Source organism: Thamnophis sirtalis, unplaced genomic scaffold (assembly GCF_051295495.1).
Source record: "Thamnophis sirtalis isolate CommonGarterSnake01/CBP01778 unplaced genomic scaffold, rThaSir2_p1.2 scaffold_3, whole genome shotgun sequence".
Classification (NCBI taxonomy): domain Eukaryota; kingdom Metazoa; phylum Chordata; class Lepidosauria; order Squamata; family Natricidae; genus Thamnophis; species Thamnophis sirtalis.
This window is the reverse complement of record NW_028261383.1, coordinates 74876003-74898168: the sequence shown is the minus strand read 5'-3', so window position 1 is coordinate 74898168 and position 22166 is coordinate 74876003. Positions and strand designations below refer to the sequence as shown.

The 22166-nt window shown below is 39.0% G+C and overlaps 1 long non-coding RNA gene across 1 annotated transcript in view; it reads left to right on the top strand.

Annotated features, from left to right (window-relative positions):
* Nucleotides 1-22166, top strand: part of LOC106542512 (uncharacterized) — a 94655-nt gene that overhangs the window by 65120 nt on the left and 7369 nt on the right. The window contains exon 2 of the long non-coding RNA XR_015695912.1: nucleotides 3997-4105. This is a non-coding gene — a long non-coding RNA (uncharacterized LOC106542512). The remainder of the gene's footprint in view (nucleotides 1-3996; nucleotides 4106-22166) is intronic.

Here is a 22166-nt window from a genome sequence, read left to right as displayed (position 1 = left end):
TATTCATTTTAAAAATAGCTCAGGTATGTCCATCTTGTTCCCTGTGCCACCTGCTTGCTATCAAAAGCTGTGCCTGGTCTGTAATCTCTTCATTAATTGTTTTCTCAGATTTATTTTGAACAGGCTGTGATAGAAAATAAGAAAGCTGTAATTTATGTTGTATAGATATGGTTCCCTGAGCATTGAAAAGACAGGACTTCGATTTGATTTCTAAAGATGTCCTGTGTAACATTTCTGCTTATATCCCGGGGCTTTTAAATGGACCATATATCATCAACAAATGATCCCTTAGCTCTCTTAGAGCCTCAAATCAGAAAGAGTGTAGTTGTTCATCCATCAGTGAAGACCTCAGTATCATCAATCACTTTAAAATTAAGTTTGGTGTGTCTGAAGATGACTGGTCAGGTCAATTTGGGTATGGAATGTCCTGGCACATGTTGCAGAAACGTGTCGGTATTGTAGTTGTTGTACTGGTAGCTCTAGACTTGCGCAGCTCATGCTTATGTGTTACTAAACTGGCACAACGTAAGTTGTGTCAATCTAGTAACACTTTTTCAGACTTTTCCGACTGCATTTAAAAGCACAAGCTTTGTAACAAACAGCTCACTTCATCGCTTCTGATATTTGGTTGCTGCACATGTAGCTAAAGAAGAATAGGATAAGAAAATCCTGCTGATAGTGTTACCTAGTCTGGTAACGAAATGTTCAGAAATTAATTTAAATCTGTAGAGATTCTCGGTCATCCAGGTCATGGTTGTCCCAAAGGTGCTTTTTCAGAAGCAACTGGATTTTCTTGTTTGTTTTTCTTTTGAAAACATTTCACTTCTCATCTAAGAAGCTTCTTCAGCTCTGACAGGATAGTGGGGAATGGAAGGATTATTAAAGACTACCCTGTCAGAACTGAAGAAGCTTCTTGGATGAGAAGCGAAACGTCTTCAAAAGAAAAAAAACAAGAAAGTCCAGTTGCCTCCTGAAAAACCACCTTTGGGATAATTTGAAACAGGCTTGGGAACAAACCACTGGCAAAATATCTTATAGTTTCAGTATTGATATCTAATGGCTAGGTAACAAAATAATAAATATGATCTGGAGTTTCTTGCACCATCTTTCCATCTTTCCCTCTTTTTTCCTAGTTCGTTTTCAACATTACCATTTAAATGTGATTTTGGAGGGTTCTCTCTCTCCTCCCCATTTTGTTTAACTCCAGTTAAGTTACTGGGTCAATATTTTCTCCCCAGAATAGCCATCTATGAGGAGTTGATCTTTTTTTGGACTTTATGGCAGAATATGTTTGATGTATTTCTTTGGAAGAATCCAGGGAACCTGGATCAAAATTCTCTTTTACATGTCTAATAATGTGCAGATTGGCTTTCATTGCTGCACCAGAGCCAAACAAGCTGTAACTACAGGATTCATAATTCGTTACACTCTTCTTCTACCATAATTGCTATCACTGTCGCCCTACTAAAACTGAAGTAGACAGGTAGTCAAAAGCAAGTGATTGAGTGTGCTTTAAAGTCTAGCACTGAAACCTCAGCATATACATAGTAGAGCATTCCTCGGAACTACGTTTTGAATCTCTTTGCGGAGGAGCAACTTGAAATGAGTTGCCTAAGTGGGTGTGCTCATGTGATCCTTAGTATGAATTTTTCACTTTGGTGTTTTGCATTTGTAGAGAAAAGGCATTTAGGTGTTAGGTGGACGTATTTTTAACTGCATGCAGTTTTATAGCAGAAAGTTTTATACACTTACGCTTTTCAAAGGCCCTCTTTCTGAAGATCAGTTAAGATGTTGGTTTCCTTAATGGTCAAAGGTATCCATTGATATAGAAGGAATGCAGCAGCTGAATTATGAAATCCTGGCAGGAAAGATTAATGACCTCTTTCACAAAACACTTTCAAGATGAACAACTGTTTGAATATATGCATCCAAAGATTAGGCAGGATTATTAAGATTACAGTAGTTTGTAGCCAGCAATCTTATTGCTCTTTCCTCTTACAACATCTAAATGTGTTCTCTCCATTTGGGAAGGACCATTTTTCAACATTTGGGGATATTCCCTGTGCAGTACACCTGCATCATATTTCTCATTTTGGTGGTAACAACTATCCATTGCAAGGTTCTACACACCATCCCAGCTGGCTCATATTTTAGCAACATTGTAGTGGGGGGCAGTGGGGTGGGGGGAGGACACAGGATGTGTGTGTGTGTGTGTGTGTGTGTGCGTGCGTGTGTGTGTGAGGGGGGTGCATTTGTTTATTTCCAGGAAAAAGTAGCTATTCCTAGTCTTAGTCATTTACCCTAAATTCTGTTTGCATATTTGATGGCTTAATTGCATCACTTTTCCCCAGAAGAATCACTACTTTCCAAATTAAAAAAATGTGACTTTGAAGTTGTATCCAATAGGGAACAGGCAATAGAAACAAACTGTCATAAAAAAGATACAGTTTAGGAAAGAAAATTTGAAGCTCTGGATGTTTCTTTTTTGCACCAGAAATATTTGCTAAAAACCATTAAATTTAAACAGAATGATAAACACTATGACAAAAAGTGTGGATAAATGACAAATAAAACTATACATTGCAGAAAAGAGCCTTAGGCAAAATAGGTATGCCTCGACGTGCCAAAATACTCTGTATTATCAAAAGCTGGCAGAGCCCATTTCTTCCAGTCCCTCCCCCCCCAAATCTATAGGACAGGACTTTACATCTTAAATGCGTCAATGGCCAAAGTAAAATATTAATGTTACTCTCAATGTTTCCTTTTGTCTTCCTTTCTTGTGATGGTTAATAATTCTATTTGCATCCCGGGGTGTGTATGATTATGTGTCAATATTAGTATAGCAATCCCTTTCCCTAACTCTGAGTAGCAGAACATTTTCCAAATGTCAGTCACTAAATCTCTGACAATGGAAAGCAAAGGTGGAATGTAATGTGTGATGTTTTGTGTGTGAAGACCCTGTAGCATTAAACTATGAGTTTTTAAATTATTCAGCATAAACAATACTAAAACTGCTCTGTGGCCTTATATTTGCTTATCCTGTATTGCATTTTTTCCCCTCAGATTCCTCCCTCTCCTTTTGATTTAATAAAATCTTCTAAAATTGGATTTTAGTGTCAGCTGCCTTCCTTATGCATCCAAAAAAGTAATCTTCCCTGCTAAATTGCTTGATGTATAGTAGTATACGCATCAATCCAGGAGAAAATAAAAGAAAATAGGCTGAAGCTCAGCCAGAAGCTTTGTTATTGGCAGCCCCCTCCCCTCCCCTTCCATGTTATAATCCAAAGGCTGTGAGATTTCCTGAACCTTCTGTCTAAAGAGGAATGGGGAAGTCTGTGTGGCAACAGACTGGGTAAAAATGGAGATTGCATGTGACAGAGAAAATTAGATCTAATAGCTGAAGGGAATTAGGCTACTGGCCCTAGGCTAATTCATTGGGTGTTTTGTTTTTCTTTTTGCATCTGCCTCTGGCATAAATTATTTGTATTTGTCTTGGCCTAGATTAATGGCAGCAATGGGTTTCGCTATGAAAACTTGAGTTTCTGACAAGTATGGGTACATGGGTGCACATGAGTGGGATGATTGATGTGATTATGCTCCTTACAGATCAGGAGCTGGGTCAAATTTGAATGAGGAATTACCTGCTCAGAAGACCCTCAGAGCATCAGAGAAGCGCGTATTTCATTTGTATTAGGGAAGATTGTTTATGGGGAACAGTAAGGGTCCTAGAAGTATTCTTGTGTTCTTATATATAAGTCTGGATGCTGAAGCCTATTGCTTTGCCATACAGTATGCCAACTTCCCATTTAATTATTTTTAAATTAAGAACCAAGCCAAATGAAGTCAGATGGTGCAAGGAACCTGCCAGAAAATACAATTGGCTGCAAAGATGTTGATGGCCGTAAAATCATGCCTTCTTGACAGGAGTCTTTTATAGTTTTTCATAGTATAATGGATTTGGCCTTTCTGTTCACTCTAGTTTTCTTTTTCATGCAGGCTGTGCTTCTTGTGAATCCATCTGTCAGATTCTTTGGAACTTCATAATCTACCTCCACCTCAATTGCTACTCTCATTTACCCTCATTTACAGCTCTGCGGGTCATAAAGTAAGAGATTCCCATCTGCTTTGATTCATGTGGCCAGGATTTAAAAGTATGTAAAATTACTGAAATATATTTAATAACATTCTTGCTGGTTTTGAAGAAACCATTGTATACCTATACTAACAACATTTACTTTACTTTATTGTCATTGTACGCATATACCCAGTTTACACACACAACGAAATTCACATAACACCCAGAGATCAGGCCCAACACACATAACAATCCCCAAACACATCCCCACCCACCTTAAAAATTCACCACCCCTAAACCACCCAAGCATCCACACAACAGACCAAGTAGTGCTGTCCAATAGCTCACTGATGATGGCCCTTTAGTTCATTGTTGAGTACAACTATAGCTCTGGGATAAAAGCTATTCAGAAGATGTGTGGTCCTAGTTTTAATTGATCTGTATCTTCTGCCAGAAGGCAACAGCCTAAAAAGATTGTAAGCATATACATATGGTTGAATTTTAGGTGCTTCATCCATCTCCAATGTTAAACCACTTGATTCCTTGTGGTTTGTGTATGTGGAAAAGTCATGAGAATGAAGAAAAAAATAGAACACAGTTAGTCCTTGAGTTACAATCATTTGTTTAGTGACCGTTTGAAGTTACAATAGCATTGAAAAAAATGACTTATGCCCTTTTTTCACACACTTATGCAACATCCCTACCATCACATGATCAAAAGTTGACCACTTGGCAACTGGCATGTATTCATGACAGTTGCAGTGTCCCGAGGTCATGTGATCACCTTTTGTGACCTTCTGACAAGCAAAGTCAATGGGGAAGCCAGGTCCACTTAACAACAGTGTTACTAATTTAACAACTTCAGTGATTTACTTAATAACTGCGGCAAGAAAGGTCGTAAATTGGAGCAAAACTCACTTAATAACTGTCTTGCTTAGCAACAGAAATTTTGGGCTCAATTGTGGTTGTATATCAATGATTACCTGAACAGCAGAGGTGGTATTCAGCAGGTTCTGACCAGTTCTGGAGAACCGGTACAGGAAATTTTATTTTTTTAAAAAAAAAAATTAATAAGATTTTATTGGTAAAACGAAAATACAACATCCATAACTTGTAAAAAACAATACAACTACATTTCTAGATATTCCCATACTATCAAATCATATAAACATCAAAGGTTAGGTATCTTATTCCTTCCCTCCCTCTTCTCTTCCCTCATTTCTTTCTTTTCCATACCCTTTTCTTCCCTCCCCCCCCCTTACTTCCTTCTTCCCTGCCTTCCCTCCTTTCTTTTCTCCTTTCCCCCTTTCCTTCCCCCTCCTTTCCCTCCCTCGATCCCCCCCTCTATTCTCTGCCCCCATCTATTCTCTGCCTCCCAAGTCCCAGATGATTGGGAGGAAATAGGGATTTTGTAGCCTCCTTCCCCTGCCACGCCCACAGAGCCATGGCCATAAAACTATGCCAGGCCCACAAGCCCACATCCACAAAGCCATGCCCAAAGAACCGGTAGTAAAAAAAAATTGCCTCCCACCACTCCTGTACAGGTGAATTAGACAACCATTCCTTTCAAGTATTGCTGGTGAAAGATATGTATATGTAGAAATGGGCAACAGATCCTTTGATTCCTTTTCCAATATCACCAGTTCCAGCCTCAAACAACTGCACATTGAATAATGATTTCTGAGCTAGAGAAGCAAGAATCTTGATTGTGTATCTCCAAAGAAAGTGCAACACTCTTAGAGGGCCTAGCAGTATAGCCCCTTGATTTTTTATTCTGAATATGAATATCCTTACATGAATAATGGATCTCTCATTAGGTCTTTCTGATGGAGAACCAAAGATAGCACATTGGCCTTAGTGGGATATATAATAAAATACAGCTTATGTTTATATAATCCAGAGATGGGCATCACATTCTGTATTAGCAAAATAACCAATGTCTTGCAGCAATAAAAACAAGAATGGCAATTGAATATTTCTGGAAGGCAAAGTTCTCTCCTTTCCACCCATAATCTCTCCCACCTTCCACCCATTATCTCCCCCACCTTCAAAAAAATCACACAAACTGCTGAAAATAAACCTTTTCTACTCTGGAACCATCCTCATTTTTAAAAGCTATAAAAATCACCCTCCTCACTCCAGTGGCATTATTATACCACCAGAAGGCATCCTGCATTTCTCCGGCTTGTTATGGGAGCAATTTGGAATCCCCAGTCAACAAAACACTCCTGATGTAATGGACTGTCCCTGCCCACTTATCCAACCTTATCCAGCATTGTTAGCCCATGGAACTGTATTAAGATTCTGTGATAAAATCAGATGCCCAGCTCCTATACTGTGCAGGGCACGATAGACATTGGCTATGCAGATTTTCATTTGTTAAAATAGAATATAAGGATAAAAAGTTCTTTGCCTATCAGAATGATTGTCAATTCCATGGCAGACACTCACAACCAGGAAGACCCGCTTCTCAGTCTTATTAACCAGATTTTTTTAAAGGCGGCGGGGGTGGTGGTGGATTGGGTTATATAATCTTTGGAAACTGGATATGTTTACTTCAGTAATCCATATATCAGGAAGTTCATTATGGCAAGGATTCTTTGATCCTTTTTCTGACTGCTCTTAAAATGGTGAGAAACTTGCTAATTGCTTCCCTGATAGAGGAAGAATGTGCAAATGTTCTGGTCTTATAATATTTTTCAAACTGCCATTCATTTTCCCAAGCTTTGAGAAGTTCATTAAAACTCTGGTATTATACAGATAGAAATTGGAAAACCATTTGTCAGAGGTTGGACAACCATTTGTCTGAAATGATATGAGGTCTCCTGCTGGAGCAGGGAGTTAGACTAGAAGACCTCCAAGGTCCCTTCTAAATTTGTTATTCTGTTATAGGTTCTGTAAATGGAACAGGTTTGCTAAGACAATTAAGACCTCAATTGAGCAGCTCAGGTGCAAAGCAGAGGTGTCCATCATTTCCAAATGTTGCACAAAGATGTCATTCCATAAATGATGTCACTTGCATCGTTTTACATAATTTGCATGATGGTGTCATTACGCAGTTGATGTAAATTGCTTACTACATGTGACGTTTATTGCATTTATGGAGACCTGGTAAATGATTCATTAGGAAATAATTTCCTTTATGCTAAATCTCAAGCGCCAGACTGATGGAATTGTGTTCAAATATTTTTTAATGAGAGGGGAGAGTATCCTGTTATGTGTTTTCTCCATCCTGTGATATACTGTACAGATTGCCTGCCCTGGCCATTCCATCTTTTAGAAGGCTTAGCATAGAGTTTCTCAACCTTGGAAATTTGAAGCTATATGGACTTTAATTCCCAGAATTCCCCAGTCAACATGTTCCACAATTGCCCAATTGCCAAGATTGAGAAACTCTGCCTTTTCATCTAGCAAGAGACAAACGTATTGGAAATTCCATTCTTTACAGACTGGCATGGCATTTACTGTATGAAGGAGCAAGACTTGGATTGTGATGTGACATTGCATATTTCATCATTGTGGTTAAGAAATCTATGAGAATTTACTTAGAGAAGAAAATATTAGTGACTGTCTAAAGCAATCCTAAAGCACTATATTCTGGTACCATTAAAAAAAACAACCACTTCTCATTCACATGTATTCTGATATGTTTCCATGTAATTGTAAAGTCACTATACAAATTGTGCTCTCAGAAAACCAAAACCATTAGGAAACAGTTTGAAAATGTAGAGCAAATGTCATACCGACCTCTTAAATCTGCAGTGGTACAATTACAGCTAATATATACTCTTGTACTTTATCCTGATTAATAACACTAATCATACATTTATGTAATACTTTTCATTGAGCAAAATCACAACATGCTTTTTCCCCCCTAAAAGATCATTGACTTCTTTCCCAAACCACTTCCTACTGCATGCAAAGGCGGCGTTTTGCAGATCAATGGAACAGCATCGCACAGTAATTGTGTTTTGGTTTTAAAAGATTTAATCTGCCTTTCTTATTCCAACCTATATTTTCTTTTAATTGACTCCCCATTTTTTTTCAGCAGCCAGATTTGCTATGCTATTCTCTCTTCAATATTTCAGTCTGAAGATTAATGCAAAAATTATACTTAATGTGTTATATAATTATCAAGCATGGGTATTTAAAAATGGTGCAAAATTGGAGTGTGTAGTACAAAGGAAACGGGTATCTGGTTTTTTAAAAATCAAATAATAAAGGAATGTCATATTCAGTGGCTTTCTGGGTTCAGCCAAAACTTTAAAATAATGGCAAAAATCACATCAATTACCTTACTATCTAGTCCATTAGACTCAGTTAATCCATAACTGCTCCAGTGAAATTTCAGTCTAAGAATTTAAAGAGATTTCACATGTAGTTGGATGAATTTTTTAAGGAGTATAAAAAACTATTAACCATTATAGGATGAACTTCCCCTTCGTGACTTCATGATAACTACATTGGTAAGTGGGAAAATGATGGTGCAGGAGGAAACAGTTAAACAGTGCAGTATTGCTGTTTCCTCTAGGAAAATAAGAAGTAGTTAATTCAAATCCAGTTTTTTCACTGACATTTGATGATTTGTGAACATAGAAACCCCAGCACTATTTCCTCTTATATGAATTATGATACTTTGATCATGTACAATATCAGAATAAATAGTTACTATTTTTATTAAGGCATCCTGAGTAAAATGCCAATTCATGAATTTGAGAATTAAATCATGTTTCATATCTTGGTCTTTGTCTCTTCTTCTGAAGAGGTTTACCATGTTTTTGTTCCCTAAGAATTGACCCACCATTGTACTCATTCATCGATTAAATTAATATTTAAATTGTAACTAAGATCTTCCCAAGCGTCATCTTTGGTTATAATATTATATTGCTTCTTATTGCATGAGTGCCTGTATAATAAGTGACTCTCCTAAGGAACACAGCCTAGACAGCATAGGCTAGTGATGGCTTTTTCTTATGGCATGCCAAAATTGTGCACACGCCCGCTATTGTGAGCTTCCGGTTGGCCTGTTGGGCCTATTTTTCAGGAGGCTTTCCTGAAGGGTGGGAGAGTGAAAATGGCCTCCCCAGACCTCTGGAAGGCCAAAAAGTAGCTGCCCAGTGCATGCATGCGCACCAGAGTTGACTGCTAGCATGCCAGCAAATATGGCTCCGTGTGCTACCTGTGGCACATGTGCCATAGTTCGCCATCATGGGCATAGGCCTTTGTGGCATTTCATTAGACTTCTGTAATCTCTCACTCACCCGTCTTGGATGTTCTGAGAACTATGAAATATTCTATATTTCAGATCCCAGAGCAGACTTTTGGAGCAGGCTCAATTACTCTTTATTTCCACTCTGCATAACCTGACAAGGAGTTTGAAAGATTGTCACTAGGCTAATCTGCCCAAACATCCAAGAATTCTTGAGTTCTGTAAACCCAGAGGTAGACTGTTAACTTACACTGTAGGGAGTATCTGCCACTTCCATTTAAAACTTCATGTTGAATTGATCTATCCGCAATAAAGATACAATTAAAACTCCCAGGCCCAAACAGGGACCGTTGACTAGTATTTCTACCTAATTACAAAAATTAATTGTTCAAGATATGATATGTTGACTGACAGAGTGAATTTAAAGAATTCCATGGTTATTATAATGACCATAACTGTGGACACTGAAGTCTTTCAAGGGTACCAGACAATGGTTCCCAACACCATATCTGACATCATTTCAGCCAGTTTCATCAGGAAGATTGCAGGTACCATATATGTTATACCATCATACTTCCTGTCCTATCATCTGGACCAACACCAGGTCCAGACCCTCAAAATTGGGGTTGATGGTTTTGGCAGTAATGAATACTTGAATACTAAATTGGCATTTTAGTACTCAAGTATTATGGTCCAAAGTCTTGTGCATTATAATATGCATCTTCTCTCCTTGTTTCCTTTGCCATGTTGAAGACCAACTGTTGCCAAATGTAGAAATAGCTCATTTGTTGTGAAACATATTGTTTTCTACATGAAATCATGACAGTGTAGACATTTTACAACATCGGATGGATTCTTCAGATGGTTTTTTTTCTAATTATCCTATGAATGTTTTTCAGTTTCATCCTTGTTCCTATTTTCTTCAGTGTCCAAACTTGAGTCTCTAACTCCATAAGGTTACTTCATAAACTTGATTTCAATTAAATGTACATTTATTTTGAAATAAATTAATCAGAACTTGATTAGGTGCTCTTCAAATTGAGCTCATTTCCCAATAACCAGATAAATGTAAACATCTTTTCTTGTCTTTAGTAATGCCTTATAATTCTTACAAGGATATTTTAGTAATTTTGATTCCACCTATCCACCTTTTTTATTGTCTTTTCTCTTTATATGTTCCCCTCAATTTCGCCAAGCATATTTTTTCTCATTTAACATTCACCCATATCGCATGATTAAAGTATATGAGTTTCTGCTTGTTGCTCATTGTCTCAATAGAATTTTATCTGATCTAAAACGGAATCACGGATTCTTTGAGCAGTCAATGATACCCTTAGTAGCATTTCCATATCCATTATTCAAACCATCTATATCTTTTTTGTTGCTTCAATCCAACAATTGCATTTATTTCTTTATATGACTTTTATATTCCTTCAGTCCAAAAGGATGCATTTGTTTGGTTATAAGATTTAATCAATCTGATAATTGCTCTTATTTAATGTCTTTATCAATCATGGTATTATTTACATTTGTTATAAACTTACTCCACGAGATTAGTACCCTCTCCAGAACAATATCCATCCTTGTTCTTGAACCCAAGAAAAGTAAACTACTTATTTTTCTTCTCCATTTAGATCTCCTGAGTTAATTGTGTTGCAATATGATATTTGTTCCTTTGAATCTGAGCTTTGGGAATCAGGTATAAAAGTTTTAAATTTTGTTCCAAGATTTGTTCAGATTATTTTTCTTTGTGACATGTAAAAAATACATGAAACCTTCTTCTGATTGTAGCTTTCATTTATTCTGAGGAAGAACTGGCCTCACTAAATGAATTGGCTTCCCTTCTTCTGTTTTAAAGTTTAAATCTTATGCCTTTAGTAAAATATTGACACTATGATTCCCAAACTGCATCTGGGAAAGATCTGTTGTGTTTTATCATTTCCTTAGAGATAAAGATTTTTTTTTAAAAAAAGAAACCTATTCCTTCAAAGCGCTAGAAATCTGTGTGGAAAATGGTGCTTCTGTTTGATCAACAATCTATAAATGCAGCAGCATTTCAGAAAGGAATCTTTTGTGTCATAAGGGCATATATATGCATGCTCACTGCCATGGGTTTTCCCCCCCTAATAGGCAGATGTGCAATTATGTTTAGCTATTAATACCTTTGCCTGATGCATCATAACATTCCCAGAACTAACGTCAAATATGTATGAAAACTGAATGCTAAACAGACTACTGTGTCAATGTTCCTCTCCAAGCTCTTATAAATGCTAGCATTATGATTGAGGGAGAATCTTTTTTTTCTAGGATATTAATCAGCACAAAGAAAATAAAACAGGAGGGAGGAGCAGCTTAGAAAAACATAATGCCTTCATTCTGAGATTGGAACAGTTTAATAACATATACAAGTATGTTCCCCTGCTATTGAATTCCGTGTATTGGCTTTAAAAATCTGCAACAACGTAAGACATGGAGAAAAAGGATTCAACTATAAAGAATAGGACTGTGTTGGGCGGTATTTAACAATATGTACCCTTTTTCAGCTGCATTCCTCACCCAGTATAGAGGAAGAATATGAGGCATGTTCCATGTTTCATTCGTATGTATTTTAGATGTATAAAGAGAGAAAGCAGAGAAATAGAATTATTTCTAGAAATAGGATTAATCTTTGGGGCTGCCAAATTTGGAGGTATGGAATTCTGTCTGTCCTCAATTTCCCATAGTGCTAAAGATTTAGATATCTGTGTTCTGCTTATACCTGAAGCTATTGGCCCTTGATGTATCTTTGATAAGGAGGCTGCTTGCAGTTCAGTTTGCCTTCAAAGAGAAGTTTGGCAAGATTATGGTTGCCTCCCTCCCTGCCTGCCTCTCCTTTTACAATCTCTGCTTTATTGCTCTGCAAGAAAAGTGGGGTTACTGGGGGAGGGAAATGTCCCTAGTTTCCAAATTCCCCCCCTCCCTCTCTGTTCCATTCTCCCTCCATCTCCCTTCTGACCTCAAACATATGAAGGAACTGAGTCCAGAAAAGGAGGTCCAGAGCGTTCAATAGATCTGGAGATTGCCTGGCTTTCAGCCAGTCCAAAGAGTTTCTCTATCTTCAGCGTCTGAGAAAATAATTTTGCATTTGTTTTGAATATAGTTAAAGTCAAACCATCCCATTGGCCGAATTATAGTTTTCAACCTGCAAGTTCGGCTCCTCATAACTGCCATTTGTCAACAGCTAACGTTGTGGTCTCTCTGGTTACACAAGTAGAGTGGATTTGACCAGCTGTTCTGTGTGGCTTGTGAAGCACTGATGAACATTTGTTCTGTGTCTTGTGCCCCAAATCTGAAAAGAACTAAATGCAATAGGGCAGACTAAACGACTGAATTGCATAGTAGAAAGTTCCTTTTTAAAAACATTGTGATCACTTTTGTGTGCTTATTAAGACACCAAAGGCAAGCCGCCGCTCTCTTTTGTTCTTTTCACAATCCCTACTATCTGTAAAGTGGAAAATAATAATACTGACTTCAGCTATTGTTGTAAGATGGCCTTTTTCATCTGGACATCTTCCAGACACATGGAGTTCAGTAGGCAGAAATCCTTAGCAAACAAGGTCATTATAAGAATTATGGGAACTGAATGTTTAGGCCCTTTTTAGCTCTGAGGGTAGCATAACCTGCTGGGTCAGAGTGGTATAAATATTCACATTTATTCTCACATACACGGACCCCATCTCACATACATACGTACATATGTACAACGTACGTACGTACGTATAATTTTTTCTCTTCCTCCTACACATTCTCTTCTCGGTCCCTTACTCAGGGATCAGCCTGGCTTCATTCTGTTAATGGTGACAGATAACAAGTGGTCCAATTTTCTGCAATTCTACGTTCTGTTCTTGAAGGTGAAAGCTGCATAGAATTTCAAACTGCAGATTGACCTGTGAATGTTATAAGAAGCATAACAGACAGTACCTGCCAATAGATAATGTCTTCAGATGCTTTAAGGTACTCTTGCAGGTATAATTCCCACTTATGTTTAAGACAGACAGATTTAGGAATAAATCTGAAAATTAAAGAAATTAAATTGTCCCCATTTAAAGTGAATGCCTACATTAAAATATGGGTGGGATACAGATTTTATAACTTTTAGTGGGCATTTAGTAGGTATTTTGTGGATTTCTATTACTACCTTAAGATGGGGCGGGGGGGTGTTCTGCTAAGCAAATACATTTGGTGAAAATAGAGAGTAATCCATCCCAAAAGATTTGTTAAAACACTCATAGAAATTTCTCAATGATTCCCAAGGCACAAGGTCTATGTTTTTTTATTGTACGTATACAACATAATGATGGAAGGGAGGTAATATATCCTGAGGATATTCTACCTACATTGCTAGAGGTCATAAATAACTAGGAAATGAAAAATGCAGACAGGTGAACAAAAATATGTTTTATACACAGACTGGAATATTTTGTTGATGTTTAGCAAAAGAACAGATGCCATTGAAAACACTTATGCCTTGCTGATGCAGTTAATTCTGTAAGATTTTTATATTGGATCCTTCAAATTATACTCTTGTTATTTAAGTACTATAGAAAGACTTGCTGATCTCAACTTCCTTTTCTTGAATGCAATAAGCACATATCTTCTTAACATTAGTAATGTGGCGCATTTCCCAAGATCGTACCTGCAGTACTGACAGAACTTAATTTCACTTTTTTAAAAATTGTTTTTCTACTCCTGGGTCATTCATAGAAGAGATTAAACCGAGGTCTAAACAAGCAATTGAATGCAGGAAGAAAGCTGATGCAGCAAACTGAATTTGGAGAGGTCATTTTTCAGTGCTTCCTGTGTAATATGTCATATGGATGGATGTGTTCTGTGCAAGAATAAATTCGTACAAATTAAGTAACTTTTACTCATCTCAGTGATTGTACCAAAAAGATATGGCTGATCATGGTCCTAAATTAGAACACCAAAGTTCTGAGGAGTTCATTTCCTTTTTTTTTTTAATGTGTGGCCTCAGAGAGTACTTTTGAAGGATTCCTTCATGTCCTCAATATCTTCTTTTGAAAATTTGTCTTAAAGAGAGTCTCCCTTCATGATTTGTTTTTTGAATTACACAGGCCACGTAACCCTCCCCTCCCCCCATGGTCAGGTGATCATATTTTTGACACTTGGCAAGTAGTTAACCTTTATTGACATTTGCAGCATCCCGCAGTCATATTACCTTGATTCACAATGGTTTTTGTCAGTTTCCATGTTTACTTCTGATTTCTGTCAAAAAAACACCCATTAGGGAAATGGACTCCCTTTTCAACCATAGAATTTGCTTAATGGCTATTATATTCACTTAACAACTGTCATAAAATGGACATGACTTCAAGTTCAATCCCAGAAAGGACCATAATTTTGGGCTCAATTACAATCATCAGTCAAAGGCTACCTGTAATCTTTAGAGGTGCCACTATCTACATGAGGAAACTATTCTATTCCAATAGACGTTTTAAATGCATTTATGACGGGTCAGTGTGAAAGAATAATGCATTATTTGCCTTATTCCCCAATGACACCCTTGGGAATTCAAAAATGGCATTTGAGAACTCCAGACTAGGGATCTTGGGAACAACTCTGAACTTTGTGATCATCAAGATAAGCCTAGGGCTCATAACTATCAATCTGATGCATGAGGGAGATCATACTTAGTACCGAAATCTTTACCTTAATGTCTCTCCCTCCCTCTCTCTCTCTCTCTCACTCTCTCTCCCTCCCTCTCTCTCTCTTTCCCTCTCTCCCTCCCTCCCTTCCTCCCTCTCTCTTTCTTTCTTTCTCTCTCTCTCTCTCACTCCCCCTCTCCCTCTCCTGGTGAAGCCAGAATGTCCCCTTGGCTTTTGGAGCATCTTATGATGCTGAAATAGTCTATCAAATGGCATACTTTAAAGATGAAGGCCACTGAGCATAAGTGAGAGCACTTGCTGTGCCTATTATGGAGCTGTGGAAGAGGCAAAATAATTTATTTTATCTTTTTTATTGCATTCTTGAGGTCCATCCATCAGAATGATTTTAATTGGTTAAGGGACTCCTGGGCGATGGGCCAGTAATGATAGCTTCTGAACATTTAGACATTCATTGTTTTTAACCTGCTAAGTGCATTGGATGAAACCAGGCATGTCTGCAGGGGAGATTCTTTAAAAAAAAAAGTCGAGGTGGTGACTGCAACTGCTAAATCAAACCCCCACCCTTTTTTTAACATGCATGCAAACTGTGCCCTTCATAATAAAAAGGAGCAGTTTTTACCCAACCACTTATAACCCCCCTGGGCGAAACTGCTCTTATCTAAGTGGACCTTCACATCATAATTGCAACAATAACTGGGGAGATCATTCTTTCGGATTTATAGTTTCTTTGGATATAGATAGTTGCATCACTTCAACTGTAGTATTGATCCTAGCCCTTCTTGGAAATTAACATATAGCTAGTCCTCAGTTAGTGACTTCAGTTGGGACTGACAACTTGATCATTATGCAAAGCTGTCATTAAGTGAAACCGTGACTGTGCTTGTGATCTTCCTTCAGCTTTACGTTGCTTTACAAATCTGCAAAGCTCATAAATTTGAGGGATCGGTTGCAAAATTACTTTTTCATCAATGGTATAAACTGAAGAATTATTGCTAAACAAGGCAGTCTCTAAATTAGAACTGCCTGTATAATAGGAGAAAGTGATAGAATAGAATCAGAGAATTGTTTATGCCTAATTAAATCAATATGCTCTGCTTTTGTGCCTCTTAGTAAAGAGGGCATCCCTGAAAAACAGTTTCTCTGTTGTAAAGAACACCTTTGGAGGCACAGTACTTAAAAGGTTTCTAATTCCTCAGCTTTAAGAAATTGCAAATTATCTGTCTCTTCCATTTGAATGTCAAGTCTGGTTGCTTGACAGTTCTCCCGTCTTTCCCCTAAGGCAGCTCAAATACACTCCTGTTGATCTTCCTAGAGTTCTCAGCAACTGTTGATAATGCACATCTGCTTTATGAACTATTCTTTTACTGGAAAAGGAGGCAATGGGCTTCTCCCTCAACACCAAAGAATGGATTTAAGTATTTTTTTTGTTCGCCTGTAGTCTGCCAGGCAGTGTGGGTTCCCACAAGGATCCATTCTGTTTCCCTTGGTCTTTAACCTCTATCTGAAGCCACGGAGTGATGGGATGGGAGAATCCAACCAGCATGCAGATTAAATTAACTATATATTTCTTCAGGGTGGGCTTCAAAAATTTTAGCAACAGGTTCTCTGCCTGGTTGCTGGGTGGGCCTGGCTATGGTGGGTGTGGCCTAGTCAGCCTCCTGCACCATGGCGGGGGGAGCGTTTTCACCTTCCCCAGGCTCTAGAGGCTTTCCTCAAGCCTCTGGGAGGACAAAAACTGCTTTGCCGGGCTCCAGCAGGCCCATTTTCCCCCTCCTCAAGCCTCTGTGCAGGCTCAGTATCTACCTTGCATCCAACATAGAGACTCCTGGGAGGGGAGGGGAGGGGAGGGGTGGGCAGGGCCAACCAGGAATGGGATTTGGAGGTTCTCCGAACCGGCCATAACATTAGCTACGGCTTCTCCTGAACCCAGGCAAACTCGTAGCAGCCGACCCCTGCATTTGTTGTCCCTCATATAAGATGAGGTGGTACAGAAATTAAATCAGCATTTGAATGCTGTAAAGGACAGAGGGCGATTCGCAACTCATAAATCCAGAAATTAATCCTGAAAAAGTTGAGGTCCTGAGTGACCTGAAACGCATTCTGCCCACTGTCCCTGATGTACCAGCTGCAACTATTATTGGTTAAGGATGGCCAGGTGATAGTAGTCTATACTGTGGTAAAAATCCCACTTGAATTAATGTAGTGCACACTATGCAGTCTGCCCTTGAATATGACCAAGAGGAAACTATCGTCACTAAAGTTTAATTTAGATCAGCATATTCGTAATATCTTTGGAAGTTAGGATTATATTAGACATTATAGCTGAAGTGACAGATACTGGAATGGAACCAAATTTTCTGAAGACATTTGTATGAAGGTGTTGAAAGATACAGTATGTGTAAATATAGGTGCCCCTTGCATTTTATGGATTGATTTTCTACCTAAAACGCAGTGGTGAAATTCATCTGGTTCTAACTGGTTCTGGTGAACTGGTAGGATCTACCCACCTTGCCCGGACATCATCACGTCCCATTTTTGACACTCTGCACATGCACAGAAGGTCCAGCGCTTGCGCAGAGGTGGCACGTGCGCTCACATTTGCAAACCGATAGCAAAGGTACGTTGATTTCACCCCTGCTTAAACGGTGGAATATCCCCACACAGCAACTTGCTTCCCTACTACTGCCTGGAGAGTAAGACTGAAGAGACATGGTAAAAGAAAAGAAAGAAAATCCATGCTTGTCAGCATTTGCATTCAGGCAGACGGGGAGAGATGAGCACTAGCCTGTACAAATCAAGCTGGGTAAATTTGCAAAATGAGCAACAGCAGGCTTACGGAACAGCTCGCCTTTCAAAGAGGCCGACACAAAGCCACGAATGCCTAAGAAAGAAAAAAAGACCAACTCGTGATGTTTCTGCTAAGGAGAGAAGGCCCATCCCATGTTTTCAGACTGCATGGGACCACCTTGGGCACGTATGTATGGATTTCTGCATGACACATCCATGCTTTTACACGAGCTTCTCCTTCTCAAAATAAGCAGTCCTGCAAATAGTCATCAAACAAAGGCTAACAGAGCAATAGATCCCATATTTCATTCCTCCCACACTCCTTCTTAACAGAATATCTCTGTTCGCTCTGTTGTCTGGCTTCCTGTCAAGATATCCTGCAGTCAGCCTAGAGCAGCCTCTAATGGGCTGCCAGGGGATTTAGTCTGTTAGGCATGTAGACCAGGTGCTGACAGCTTGCTGGAACAACTCGCTCTACTTGCCTGATTGGAAATTGGTCTCTCATTTTCACCCTGTCATAGTGGTAGATAGCAGACGGAAGGAAGGGATGCTCTCTTTCTGCAGTCTTTCACTGCTGCAAGAGGTGGGGCACCACCAGCTTTTTTTTTTTTTTAAGATGCCTGGCTGGAGCCTGTTTTCACACCACCTTCACTCTTGTTATAATGTCCAGGCTCCGGTTAGCGTTATCAGCGAGCACCACATGAAGTGGTGCCCCTTTGGCAGCAGATCCACTTGTCTTGCAGGTGCTATTTCCCCCCCATCCATTGTCCGTCCCTGTCACTAAAAAATAAAGGAGGGGAGGAGTTCCTTTGTATGCACAAGTGTGATTTCCACATATCTGGATATGGAGAAGAAGAGCAGGAGATGGACTATAAAATTAAAACATGGCTGAGAAGCATTTGCATCTGCTTCTAAGTGGGCAGTAGAAGAATAAAATTTTCAGAAACTTTTTGACCCAGACTAATTTATTGTTTGATTTTATTTGCCTATGTTAATATATTCACTGCATTTCTATATTTTTCAACGGAACAGTGCTGCTCTCGGGTTGGTTTACAATTTAACATGTTAGCATAACGAAAAATAAATCCTAAAAGTGATGTGGAATAAATTTTACAGCAACCTATAAACACAAGCATTTTTTAAAAACTTGGAAGGTCTTTTTTTTTTAAAGCCTGGCAGAGGAGAGAAAAAATGTTTCTCCAGCCTCCAAAGACTATCTAATTGATACCAGGCATATTTTTCCCCATTGGGGGGGGGCATTCTATGACTGCTGGACAAACTTTCCCCTTAATAGCCTCTTGCCCCAACTCATTTTGGCCAGGGCACTCAAGGGACAGCCTTAGAAGACGATTTTCAAATCCAAGCAAGGCAGTATAATATACAGAATCTTTCAGACAATCTCACCCCAATCTCTTGAGGTTTTTAAAGTTTCACACTATTTCTTTTATTTGGGTCCTGAAAAGCAGTGTGGGTTACAAAGGAACAACATGATAAGATTTATTGACATATCACTGTTAACAATCTTTCAACTCTGTTTTTTTTTTTAATTGAAGTCCTGAAACAATTTGAAGGCTGCCCCACACCCAACAAAAGCAATTATTCAAACAACAACAAGCTATCAAACGTGAATAACTAACTTGCCTACCTCTATCCAGATACATCACTAATTGTAACAGATTAATTGATAAGAACTTCTCCATATCTCAGAGCTCACTCTTCTGCTCAGTTCCAGTAATTCATTTAAGAACAAGCCTGGAATATAAACTTGATTCTTAGAGTACAATCTTCTCATAAACAGATTGAATAGTACTCAGTTAGCAGGTAAACCACTGTATCTCATCTGAGTTTCCATTTTTGCACCCGCTTGCCTTGTCTGTGTTTAATGGAAAGAAGAGAAAGAATTAAATGCATTCGCTTCTTATTGGTAGCATCCTGACTTTTTTAAGATAGGCTCATCTGGCCTATGGCTATCAATGGTATGATTGCCAAGAACAAAGCAGTTATGCTATAGCACCACCTTCTGGTATCAAACACCCAACCAAAACTGGACTTGTACAATACAGTCCTTCAACACCAAGTCCCCCAATCCAGATAGGAAAAAAGGTTTTTGTAGGCTATAAAGAGGAAGCCTCCTGCAGATGCCTTCAGTCAAGGAATTTTGACTGGTTGGGTCCAGAAGAAGAGGCTTCTCTGCTGTGGCTCCTGTCCTTTGGAACATTTTGCCTCTCCTCCCCCCACCCCCCAAAGTGAGATCTCCTCCCACCCTCCTGACCTTCTCTAGAGGCCTAAAAACCTGGCTCTGCCAGTTGGCTTGGGGCTCCAATGGAGGAATGCCACCCTGGAGATGGTTGATGGACTAATAGCAGATCCTACCTCAACCCCTGTACACCTTGTTCTCTCCATCTTTTTATCATAAATTATAATTAATTATATGTATGTATGTATGTATGTATGTATGTGAAACATCACATGATAGCAACATGATGCATTGAGTTTGACAGCTGTGCCTTATATGGTGTCATCATAATTAGTCATGCCCTATGGTTTTTGAAAGCCAAAATAATGATCAAGGAGGTTGCCTCAGGTGTAAAGTATCAGCTGCTGAACTAGCTTATTATCTTGTGCTTGTAGTTACTTTCTCAGTAAGATATTTTTAACCTCTAGTACCAGCAAGACGCCTTCTCCATATTAGCTATAATACACAATGTAGCATAAACATCATAGATGGACTATAGGTAGCCCTCAATTTACAGTCATTCATTTAGAGCAGTGTTTCTCAACCTTGGCAACTTTAAGTCCTGTGGACTTCAACTCCCAGAATCCCCCAGCCAGCTCTCACTCTCGCTGGCTGGGGAATTCTGGGAGTTGAAGTCCACAGGACGTAAAGTCGCCAAGGTTGAGAAACACTGATTTAGAGACTTTTTAAAGTTACAACAGCATTGAAAACATGACTTGTGATTTATTTTCACCCAACCGTTGCGGCATCCCCATGGTCATGTTATCAAAATTTAGACACTTAGCAATTGACTCATATTAATGACAGTTGCAGTGTCCTGGGGTCATGCAATCACCTTTTGCATCTTTGACAATCAAAGTCCATGGGGAAGCCTGATTCACTTAACAACCATGTTACTAAATTAATAACCGTAATGATTCACTTAACAAATGTGGCAAGAAAGGTCTTGAAATGGGGCAAGATTCACTTAACCAATGTCTTGCTTAACAACAGCAATTTTGGACTCAATTGTGGTCATTCATCGAGACTAACTGTACTAAATTATTCCTTGTTGAAGCCTGCATCCTTGAGACTTTAACAGTCAAAAGTAGTCTAATAAAACTAGAGTCGTCTATGTTTTTCCTATTTCTGCTCATAGACTTATGGATTGATTTATATTGCAAATTGCAAATTGCAAATTTAATGAATTTATATGCCGCCCAATCCCGAAGGACTCCGGGCGGCTTACATAAAAACAGTTCTAAAAAGTATACAAAAACAATTTAAAATAAAGAGGGAAAGCAAGTTAAAAAACACATCATGCACTCGATCTTAGTGAGGCTGGACCTCATTCATGAGGTCAACAGCTCCAGGCCTGCCGGAATAGCCAGGTCTTAGTAGACTTTCGGAAGGCCGAGAGGGTGAGGAGGGTCCGGATCTCTGGGGGTAGATCGTTCCATAGGGACGTTATATATTATATATTATATACATTATATGATTTATAGAACCTCTCATTTCACACACGTGACTTTGGTACAGCTTATAAGAACAGAAAAAGACAGAAAAATATACAACACATAACCCCAAGCACCCAAGAACAAACCATAACTCTACTCACAGGAGGAAAGAAAAAAACACACAACCATAGTTGTGTAGAATGTATCCAACTGTTTGATCAAAATGCCTGTGGAAGCAATCATGCTTTCAATACCTGTCAGCTTTATCAGGTAGAGAAGACTTAGAAACTGACATCATGCAGATGTAAAAGTACTTTTGTTAGTACAGGTATAGAAACAGCTTCTTGCACATTTGAATGTTCTACCTTCTTGTAACTTCCTGAGAATTGGGGGGTGGGTGGGATATATGAGGTGGTTTAAAAAATGATTTTCTTAGCTGGACTCAAGTTCTGTTTATCTGGTTGTTGCTGTCAGGCCTGGAAGCCTTGGACCTTGGACCTTCAGGATTGTCACATTTAGTATTGTGGTAAACTGGGAGTGGGGGTTGCATGGAGCTGGGGAGATACGTAGTCAAAATAACATTCCTTTCTACGAGAGGTAAGGCCACTCTGCCCTGCACCTTGAAGGGTGTGACTGGGGAGTATCTCCAGTTAAGATGGTGCATTGATTGGACCATGTGATGGACCTGTGGGTGCTGGGGCAGGGACCTGGACTTTCTTTTGGGTGGGGAAAACCTGGAAGCTTTCAGATTTGGGTT